The sequence below is a fragment of the Symphodus melops genome (genome assembly GCF_947650265.1).
Source record: "Symphodus melops genome assembly, chromosome: 5".
Taxonomy (NCBI): domain Eukaryota; kingdom Metazoa; phylum Chordata; class Actinopteri; order Labriformes; family Labridae; genus Symphodus; species Symphodus melops.
This window is the reverse complement of record NC_136695.1, coordinates 26,057,662-26,069,823: the sequence shown is the minus strand read 5'-3', so window position 1 is coordinate 26,069,823 and position 12,162 is coordinate 26,057,662.

The following is a 12,162-nucleotide window of genomic DNA, read 5'->3' as shown; positions in this document are numbered from 1 at the left end:
AAAATAGTAAAAAGAAAACTAAAAACATTCTATGGTGTGCCCTAAACACAGTTTACAGTAGCTATATTAATATAACATAGTTTACTGTAATACAGATAATACTGTTTCTGTTGTGGGTCCAAACTTTTAACTGGCATTTGTACAGTTTACACAGTGTTATCTTGTGCATGGCCTATGATAAAAAAATACTTTACTTTTAAAGGCCAATTACTCTTCAATAATTCAGTTATATTTCTTAAATTATTTGTTAAATTTAACAAAGTTTGCATCATTTAAAAACATAGAAAAAAAACATAATCCTGACATAAAAATATGTCAGAATATCAAAAATGATGACAACCTTATTGAAGAGTTAGTTTAGTTCTTGTTATCCTTACAGTTTTTGTTTAGATTAAATAGCTGACATTCTTCCAAACATCTTTCTGCGAGAGTGTATGTGACTACTAAAAGGCACATACACTCTCACACCAACAGCCAATCAAAAACCCAGAAGGACGCAGGTCTTACACATCACGTACTATAGGCAATGTACTCACAGCTTGTTCTTCACTCTAGCTGTCCAAAATTGAATGTTTGACATCTGATGACCCTGTGATAGGCCAGTATGGCTACAAATGCAAGCTCAATCATATGCTGACTGATTAATTTACAACTGGTTAAACAGTGGAGGCCAGTGCTGTAGAGTTTGGAAATAACCAATTATAAGACATGCAACAGTTTCTCTCTCTCTCCAAATGTCAGGTAATTAAATATTCAAAAGTAAAAAACAAATTGCTCTTGGAGTGTCTTTTAAAACTTTTTTCTGGAACAAATGGCTCAGGATATAGTCATCAAAGTTTCACAGTTGTCTCTTTTTGTGCCATGGTTTTTTGGGAATAAATCTCTCTGGGCCTTGGAGCATCACACAAATTGCACTTGCACCTTGTTATTATGCCCACTCTGCCAAAATCACCACAGTTCAGCTGTGTCCCCGAGGGCACAGCTCTTTGGCTCTGCCCGGTCGACAAATGTGATTATTCTGCTACTCTGTCTCTGAGACTGTTTGTATGAGTAACATTATAATCTGCAGTAAATGTAAGCCTCCTTTACACATTTTAAGTATGCAGAGAGAGTCCGTAAATATTGTTGCTGCTTACAACAAATGTAAGTGACTTCAAACTATGGAACAGCATCTGTTTAAATCTAAGGTATTCAAATGTAAACTTTTGTCATAGATGTGAAAGCTGAGATTTGTAGACATTACATGGAAACAGTCATCCTGTGACAATGATTGGGAATCTATTTGCACAGCACTGTATATAACTGAGTCCCTGGTGATGATACACTGCTGGCTGCCAACATAATATCTTATGCATGGCACCAATTCTGCAGCACCAAGCGCTTAGCAATGCCAGCCACATCCAATCAAGACATTGTTCCACAAGTCTGCGGAGGTTACCGAGTAAGAGGAAGGAGAAGAGGAGGCTGTTTGTAATGAGCCGCAGAGGAATGCAGAGCCGGATAGATAGAGAGCGAGATAGAGGAGGAGAGAAAGAGGGGAAGATGGAGGACAATATAGGACTGAGTAGTCGGAGCAGGTGTGCAGGATTGCGTCAACAATCGTAGCTGGAGAAATGAATTCTGCACCAAATAAGGAGGATTGATTGAGGAGTAAAACAAAGACAATAACGAGGGCAGGTATGTGAGGAAAGAGGGAGTGAGAAGGAGGAACGATGGAAAAATGACAGAAACATTCAGATCACTTATTAATGACTAGAAACTACAGGAAGGAGTGACAGACCATCACAAAGAGAAAAAGAGCACAATATGCAGAGCACTGTCTGTGCAGATATTTCATGTGTCAATCAAAGGGCATTAAACTAATATTTCTTTCACAATTTTCCAACATTAACTTTTCATTCTTCTTGGGAATTAGTTTGGGTGAAGTTTATTGTATCGCCGTTGATGGAATTCATTCTTAAAGACGGGAAGAGCTTCCATCATTTATTCTGCTAATTTATTCAATATTGTTATTTTCTGTCTAGTTTTCTTCAATCTTACTCAGTAACTCAGTCTGCCCCCAGAGATTTAACCACATTAATGGTAAAAAGAAGAAGCAGCATCGTTCACTCACCTCTTCTTGGCAGAGCTGCAGAGTTGTGTGGGCTGCTTTGTGTTTGACACTGTGCGTCCTTGTTTAATATTTAATTTTCATATGCTTAATAACCTTGGAAAGGCAATTAATGGGCTCATTCTGAACATCCCAGATGGCTAAATAGTTTATCAAGTTTAAATAATAAACACACTAATTAATAAAACAATATGATTGCATATAATAACACTTGATTTCTTTTTATTATTAATTTTTTTTTAATAAGCTGTTGACGCACATGTTAATAGTAAAAAGAAATAAAAGAAGAAGTAGAACTCAATCCAACCGCGGTACTTTTTGACCTCGGCTGACGGTCACACTGTCAGACAGGAGCGCTTTTGTGCATCAGCTAAATTTATTATCACAAGCGTGCGTACTGACTGTCTGTTTGTCCGTCCATCTTCCTGGCCCTTGCTCTTTCTCCTCCTCACTCATCCATTTACTCTCTTTTTACACCTCAGGCAGAAAAGCGAGGTTGCTATCCTCATTAACCTCCTTGCCTCTCTCCATCTCACCCCAGGCCAGCCCCACCTTAAGCTGCACTCATTACTGCTGAATCAAGCTGCGGAGACGGAAATTGAGGCTGGGAAGCCAAGAAAGTAAGAAGGGGGTAGAGGAAAAGGGAAACTGCCTTAATGGGTGACGGAACTGGTAATGAAAAGAGGAAAGGGAGGATAACTGGACACGGTAAAAAAAAAGGAGAGTGATTCACTTTAGTGAGGTTACATAAGAAATGGAGTAAAGAGACTGACGACAGGGGCAGGGAATCCATTAGGGAGCTTGGGAGTGGCTAAGATGATGTGTGAGCCAGTCATAAGTAGTCCTGCTCAGAGCTTCAAACTTTGGCACACTGTTGGCATGGTTATCAATGATAGATATCAACCTTCACATCAAAGTTATTCATCAACGCTCGACTGAAGGTGGCTGCCAGACTACCAATTCAGACTCACAGAAAAAAAGAAAAAAAAACGTTGTGGCCTCATTGATCATTTTTTCAGAAGTTTGACTACGAACGGTATAAAAGAAGAGGATGTGGCAACTGTGACATCATCCGAGGGCTTGAGTCTGGCGATTTGGCCGTTGCCATGTTTTGGATTTTTTGGAACTAAAAATGTTTGAAAGACTGGATGGATCTGAATTATAAGGTCTCTATGGACAGGCTGCCATTGTAGCTACGGTACTTCATAATCACTGGTAGCCACATCTTAATACATATCTTGCTTTTATTCTGTATTACTTTAAATCAGACAATTATTTTCAAAAAAATGCAAAACCGGATTAAATAAAGTCAAATAAAGCATTATCTAATCTTAAATTTGTCAACCTCTTTTCTTTAAGCATCTCGTTTCACATTTCAGCCATGGCCTTATTGTCAGTGACCATATTTGGACGGGTTGCATTATTATGTCTCTATCCTGGGCAAAAGGCAACAGACAATTAAAGTTAAGGACGCAGCCATAGACTGGCGTTAACCCCGGCTAATTGGCCTTGTCCTCTCCTGCCTGGACGTACGCACTAAACGGATGGCATCTCATGGGAGCAGTGCGTGCAGCAGTATTGTGATTTTGTAAATTGTGATAAATTGTGTGTGTAGGCTGTGTCAGGTTAAGCTAGAGTATCATCCAGAAAAATGCACAACCACTTTTAGCACAGGCGCATGTGTACATGGAGCTGCGAGAAGGACTGAAGACCTATGTTGCTAGCACTGCTAACATACAAGGAATAAACCAAATTACTTGTTTTACCTGCTGACAATTTTCAATGAATTGTGCTAAATTTTGACCATTTTGAGTTCTTTCTTATGTTCAAACTAGTTAGTTTAATATAAATGAACATTTGAGAAACATCTCGGAAATTAGTCGGATAAGAACATCCCTAGGAGCAACATAGAATACCCTGCTTTATTTCCTCTCATACCCCTAAATATGACCGTCTTTGCATAAACAAACATGCTGAAGAGGACCTAAAATTAGCATTTGTGACCTTAATGAAACTGTTAACTAAGCTAATAATTCAAATATAAAGTAGGGTATTTTTCCCTGATGAGTCAAAGAAGTAGTTGTATTTTAGTACAGCCAACTCCTGGGTCATTAGAAAGAAGGTATCTTTAAGGCCCTATAAAGGCACCTGCTAAGTCCACCTCTTAAAAACAATCAATAATTTGGACTTTTTTTTTTTTTTAACACCAAACAGCTTTCTTGAACCCTCTGCTGCAACAGTTTTATGCCGGAGTCTGAGTTCAATAATCCCTGCTAACATATCGTTGATTTATGAGCTTCTGCTTGAATTGCAACAGTTATAGATACAAATGAATGCAGAAGTACTCTTGATGATAATGAAGCATGCTATTTTTTTTCTTCCCACTGCTGAAAATTCACGGAGGGGTGCAGCCCCTTTGTTTCAAAATCTATGGAATATGTGGATGATTAATGGCAGAAGGAATTCTCTCGAAGCACTATCATTAAGATTTGTTTAATTAGTAGGGGATGGTTGGCTGAGTGAGACGCAGCACAGAGAAAATGACAGAGCTCAGCAGCAAAGGCCTTCTCGAGGCCCTGAAGGCAACCAGTGGACACTAACTAAGGCACTGATGTGACATGAAACAAGACAGGCTGATACTACATAAGTCTGTGCTAATAAAGTAATGACACCTTTGTGTGTGTGTGTGTGTGTGTGTGTGTGTGTGTGCGCGCTCGTATATGTGTGTGTGTGTATATGTCAGTAACTTGCATCGAGGATGTCAGAGAGTTGCAGTGGTGGAAAGAGCAAATTAACATAAACGAAAAATGGCAGTTTGAAAGCCCTAAAACAGAGACAAAGCAGGAGAGTGAGGGAGACAGAGACAGAGACAGAGACAGAGAGAGAGAGAGAGAGAGAGAGAGAGAGGCAGAGAGAGAGTGTGTTAAGCAGAAGACATGATTAAATTCCATCATCTATTACAGCTCGGCTCGTGGCTTTGATCTGGCTTCAAGGCCTCACTCTGTGAAGCGCTCAGGCTCCATTCGCTTCTTAAAAGGTGACTCTCCATGCTCTGTGTTTCATCATTCATTTACTATCCATCATTCTCAGCCTATGGGGAAACACACTCATGTACATATGCCCGAATACACCCACATACACTTATCCACACAATTAGCAGCCTTGACCAAGATGGAGTACAACATCTACATTTTGACCCTGAGAGGCAGAAACCTTCAGCTTGTTTTTTTTTATATATATATATATATATATATAGTTTTAATTTGTCTTCTCCTTCTTTGACTTCTTGTCATTCCTTCCACCTCTTGGCAGCCTCTCTTTCTTTCTTCAGATTCAGATGCAGTGCCTCAATTTCAAGGTATTTTACAAGCGTGGCATGTTGTGGCAGCAGCAATCAGCAGTGAAAACAATTGTGTGCTTAAAGTGGATGTAACAACATCAACTTGTGAGGCGCTGGCAGCAAGGGTTGTATCAGCAGCAGCAATGAACCAATTTAATAAGTTATGGTTAATAAATCAATTTCCCTGAATTAGGAATGTGACGCCTCTTCCTTTCTGACTCTTCTTCTCCGTTTAGGAAGTTTACAGAGCCAGGAAAACAATTCAATTACAACAGGTGGGTTTCTGAGGTTTCTGTCAATCGACCTCTGTCATTTTCTGACCGCCTCTCCCTTCTTTTTTCCTTTTCATCTTCTTCACGTCGATCAAACATCCTAAGCCCCAGCCCCCCCTTCCTTTTCCCCACCGATCCAACTATCAATCTCAATCCATAATCCCCTACATGAATCTTCCATCCAATCTCCTTTCCTTCCATCTGTAGTCCTCCATTTCTCCGGAAGCAAGGGGGCTCACATCACAATTTCCTCTCCAGATCCTTCTCTTCTTGTTCCATATCTTCCTCGCTTTCTTCTCCCTCTCTGTCTTTCTGCTTTCTTGCCCCTCTTGGGATAACATAACTCAGAGGACAAGGCGCTCGCTTGCTCTTCCCTCCGTCCCTCTCCCCTTCAATCCCCTCTCAGTGGGGTTCTCTGAGGGACAGTGATTACAACCGAGTGACTGCCGCCTCTGCCATGCCAATTAATGTTTGGGGCTTAAAGACGGAGCAAGGGGAAAGAGGGGAAAAGTGCCCGTGCCCACATCTCCATACATTACCATACTAAACAGTGTGGTGGGGTGTCTCAGCCCGATTTGCAGCTCTACAGCAGACACTTCAGGGACAGGTTCGTACTCCAAGTCAGACATGTTTGCATTAACCGCCCCAATCTTCAAACAAGCTCAGAGAGGTGTCCTTCTGTTTGTCCTTACAGTCAAGGTGCCAACACCTGACATTATCATACACTTCTGCTTTATACTCGAGTAATTGGATGTGAAATGACCACTGTCGTTTCAACCCAGGCTGAGCGACCCAGAATGGAGGATGAAGGGTACAAACTGTAGTCTAAGACTTACTGGACATTTGATTAGAACTTTATACAAACAAGCATATGCACACATATGATTCAATTTATCTTGCACAGTTTTAAATAGCTGGCTTCAAAATGTGGTTAAGATACAATCCATCAAACTAACCTCTCTGCTCCTCCCCCCTGTTGAGTAATGATGCACTCAGTGGCATTGTGGCCAGTCAATCACACTCTGCTATGCATCATGAACCCATCATACATCAAACAATCCAGTGACTCAGAGATTTCACTTTATCGGAAGCAAAAGGAGTTCAGAAAATCTAATATTTTGCAGTCCCATAACAGGGCAGTAAAGCAAGTTAGTCCAGTACAAGAATTAAAGTAATGGGAAAAAAACAGAGATGTGAGAGTGCAGAAATGATGAAGTACGACAAAATCCCCTTTTTAACAAGGAGGCGTTCTCTAAAAGAGAGATGTAATTACTGCCCATGGTTTTAATAAAAGCATCTAACTAGTCTGTTCTCTGCACCTCCATCACTTTGGTTTGGCTCTGCAACCAAACAGGACAGACGCAGAGTGCTAACCCTGAATCCAACAAGCACTATACTATACTATATACATTATCTAAACATGTTGTTGAGTCAATAATTATCGTGTGTGGCACTTTTAAAAACAAGGATTTACAAAGTGCTTTGACACATGCAAAAGCAAAGATAGCTACAAAGAACCCAAAAAACAAACAAAAGAAAACAGGACAACAGGTGAAACCCACAAGATACACTCCACCAAACAACAACAGAACCCACACATCATAAGAAACGAATACTGAAACCCGACCAACATCCGAACTCAAATATCCTCACAATACAAGCAACAGAATAACTGACAATGACGCAGGCAACCCAGGAACCCAGGCAATGTTATATTTTTGTATGCAGAAAAAGCACAGGCCACAGCACATACCAGGCCAGTGGCCACAAAAAAAACAAAACAGAAAATACAATTATATTAAGAATATTAATTAAGAAAATGTTTGTTTGATTTTTGCTACATTTTTTTAATATTATGACAAAAATCACTGCTGTTGTCTCGGGTTTCTGGTGGCAATAAAGAGAGAAAATTAAAGACCCCCCCCCACCAAAAAAAAAAGGCTACACTGACTGGTAGGTGTGACTGCAAGAGCCTTTATTTGGAGAGAAATGAAGGACCCACGGTAAAATGTGTGAAAATCTACAAAAGGTCAGAGCTGTAAGATGACAACGCTAATTAGTGTTAGCTTCAAGAAGATGAGGTCTACCTCCTCAGGAAAAAGTCTCCTGCTCCTCTTTGAATAAGAAGGCCCCATAAGCACGTTTTTTATCTGGCTTCTGTTGGAGTTTATTATTGTATCATGTCCTTTTTAACACATGATTAGTCTATTACATTATATCCTTTATCCACTTTGCCTTAAGCCCACATTTGATTTAGTAAGCCTTAAAGATGTACCGTATACTTTCCTTCTGTTCATTGTTATGCTTTTCTTCCTTTATTTGCCACATTCAACAATTACTGTCTTCCTCCCACATTCACACTCATGCAGACTCCACCCCACTCATTCATTTTCTAAAAGTCCTATTGAGGAGTATTCACACATGCACTATACTACCTTCCTGCTAACCCCCGAGTAAAACTTTCTGTGTGAAGCTGTTGCGTGATAGCGGGCTAAAGTCAGGGAAATGAAGCGAGGGCGGGGATGATGATATTTTCACCCAACTGGTGTGCGGTCTTTGTGAGTGTAATCTTGTAATGAAGCTGCTTTTTATGCTAGCTGGTATGTTCTTTTCCACTTGCGTGTTGATTCTCATCAGTACGAGGCCAAAAATCTGTCATGATGGTGTCTATGGTGACGTCTTTTTCTCTTTTTAAACTTCATTTCTTGTCTCCTGGATCGACCCCCTCCCCTCCAATGGGGAACACTTCACACTCTAAGGGTGAATAAACAACTCTGGAAGATTTCAGGGGCAAACTGTCCAGCAATTTTCCAAAAACGAATCCGAAGTGCATTCGTGAAAAAAGCTTTAGCAAGTCTCTAAGGATCTTCCAAGTCTCCAGGAGCTCTCGAGTCCAGCTTGATGCTCGCAATTTTTTATTCAACACATGCACATTGATATGATATTGAATAAAAACACTCTTGGTCTTCTTTGCTTCAGAGGTTTCCCTCAGGGACAAAATCAGACAAAGTGCAATATTGCTTTTTCATCAAAACAAATGAGTGGATACAATAAATCAATGAAAAGTTGAGGCATTGCAGCAGATGTAGCTGCCAAGATGTCTCCAGACTGAACAGTCAGATGATATAAGGAGATCATATTTTGGCTCTTGTCCAATCCTGCTTATTTGGCTTCGCTTATATATAGTGGGAGGAAGTGGTGACCCATTGTCTTCATAGACATCTATTATTCAAACCCAGTGTTTTTCCAAACACCCATCAGCACTGTATAAGTGCAGGAAAGAAAAACTTTAAAGGGTGGGCTAGACCTGATGTTAGTTATATAAGACACTTACAGTAATAATATGTACATGTCAGCGTGTTGTGTACATTAGTTTTTACCGCTTGTAATCGGCTGCATTCCCTTACGCTGATGCCTGTCGTGTCTGAGCAAAATGAAGAAAATACTGTACTCCTCTGCCTCAGCCTTCCTCTGCGCTCAGGCTGTCATGCAGCACGATGGGAGCTGATGAGGTCTGGGAGTAATTGGCTTTGTAGACTCTGAGTCAAAATGCAAATTAATATCAACATTTAAGCAGGTGTTTCTACTTTTACTAAACAACTTGGAACATCAGAATACAAACAAATTGGGACAGGTCTATAAATAATGTCTTTGAGTAAGCGGTAACTCGTCTGAATCGCTGACTAAAATCACGAATACCATTTTAAGGAGGCTTCAGAACTGCACAAACTTCATGTTTTGTTTGGGCTTTTAGTGTCATGCAGAAGCACTGCTGCTAGGCTTGTGTCTGTAACTTTCAGCATTACAGTTAGAATACTGCATGTCCAAATGAAGACGAGGAGGCGGACATGCTGATCAAAAGAACAGCATGCTTAATTTCCTTGTTCAGAGCTAACAGCATGTTATGGGTCTTTAAAGTATTCAGATTGTGCTTTCCCTCTGGCTACAGACTATAGCCTCTCCCTTCAGTTACTTGTTTTAAACACGTTTTGCACAGCGTTTGTGCAACTGTTATACCTCAGTGACCGATCAGACTGCAAGTTGCATTGTAGCGGTTTGTCAGCAGGCTTAAAGGCCCACCTCATCTCTTTGAATGTTGTTGACCGACTACTTTGAGAGAATCAGAATCAGAAATCAAACTTTCAGACTCTGATCATTTTTATTTTCGGTCTATCTTCTAAACTTAAATTGACTGTACTCAAAATGTGAGCTCAGCACATTAACAGTCTTTAAATGTTAAGCAGTTATCACAGCCAATCACCTGTGTTTAAAATTGAAAAACTGGAAGAAATAATCAGGATATAAGGATTTAAGGATAAAGTGACCCTTCTTCGATGTCAACTTTATTGAAATCAGGAAATGATGATGATTTCCCCAGATATGTGGATGGAGACAGAAGCAATCAATCTCAGGCTACAGATAAGACCAGCATGCCGATCACAGATCAACTTGGTTGAAGTTTTGTATAATTAACAACTTTTCAAAATGTTGACTCTTTTTATTTGTGAGAGTCCGAGTTTTTCTGCTTTCATTTAAAAATAAAAGGAAGTAAATCAGTCATTAAAGACTGTGAACATGCTTATTATGTATATACATATGCTGGCTATGTGTACCACTGGGCAATGTGTATCAATCTAACTCCCATTTAGAAATCATTAACTTTGCATCAGTTAGCTGAAAATATAAAGTACAGTTGCAAAATAACGGCTTAATGAGCTGCTGGCTAAGATCCCAAAAATGACTGGCTCCTGATTTACTCCAGTGTCAAATCTAATTAATAGTGAATAATATGCATTTACAAACAAGTCCAACACTCAGTAACTAATGCTGGGCTTAGATTAGTGGACTCATTAATCAGTCCTAGCTTATTATGTCCACTTATCTTTCTTCATCTTTTTTTTTTTTTTGAGAGATACAAAATAAGTCCCTCAACTGTAGTAATTGTAATGTTGTCTGAAAAACCATAGAAAAAAGAAGCAGTGCTTTATAAATTGTGCACCTCACAGTAATAAAGTATGAATAGGTTATCATGGAAATGAAGGAATGCTTAAGTGGAAATCGGAATAATTCATCAGCTCAGGCAATAAAACAGTGTTATGGATATACTTTGAGAGCATGTGAGCTACTAATTACATCACAATCCAAGTTATTGATAAATAAAAATGCAAATGGGCAAGATATACAAAAAAAGAGTAAACTAGAATGGTCAGGAAAATACAAACCCCTTTGTACAAAAATAACCAAATTGACAAAATAAATTGGTATTAAAAATTGCTGAACACTCAACTTGTTTTTTTAAAATATCAGTCAGCCGATACCTTCTAGAAATCAGGTTGGACCACTGTAGCATAAGCTTTCCTCAGACAGCATCAAACAACTATAAACATTAGTTCATATTTAGCAATGGAACATTCTTAAGACAGACGCAAATTTCACTCATGAGGGTGACAGAAAAGAGTAAAAAATGTACAAATGTACTTATCGAAAAAAACAAAACCAGTCCTTTATGGTCCAGGTTTGATTTTAATTTCAGGAGTAAACAAAATCACATTTTGCTAAAATACAGAATAAAAAAGGTTTGATGCTCCTCAGCAGCCGATCAAACTTAATCAGATCCGCAGCCATGAGCTACTGCATGTGTTTCTGATATGAAGTCTTTTGATATTATGCAACATGACTGGAATGAGTCACCAAATATTAGGGAGGAATTAATATTTTTGGCAATAATTTGTTCTGGTTGTTACAAAGCTTCCTGTGTAGTAGCTGTAGTCTGCATGTCTGCAGCTCCCCATGAGAACCCTTTTACAGAAAATTAGAGCTTCACTTTATGTGGCTGCTTCTCACTCTTTTAGTAGCAGACGCTGAGCTGAGACTAACATGTTTATAAATTGCTCATTAGTACCTCTGCATAGATACAAAGTGTCTTCCTACATGGGTTTATGTCGCCTGCCATTAAGTCAGCAGACAGATTGAGTCAGATGGTGTTTTCTGCAGTGCTGCTATCTGCTGACGCTCCCAGTTCTCCCAGAACTTCCATCTATGTGGGAAATCTCCACTCTGTCCTTACAGCCTTCTCCTCTTCACGGTCTGACAATTTCCATTCTCAGCAATCGAGTAGCCAAACATCTGCTAATCAGCAATCTAACCTGTCTATCCACCTCGCTCTGTTTTCATTCATCGTCTCCCAAAACCCCGCGTGCACCGGGGCCCATATGGCTCCACCTGCCCCCCATTCACCCTCCCCACCTCTGTCCCTGTAGTTATTATGCCCGTCTGTCCCCTTGTGGACTGTTTTCTCTGAGTACTGCAGCAACACCGAGCTGGCTATAAATCACATTGCATTATCACCGCGCCGTGCTTCGCCACGCGCTCTGCCCGCCCAGCGCGCGCCTGCAATTGGCTGAATGGGCTCCTTGGCCGGCCTCTCAGAGCGGGACATC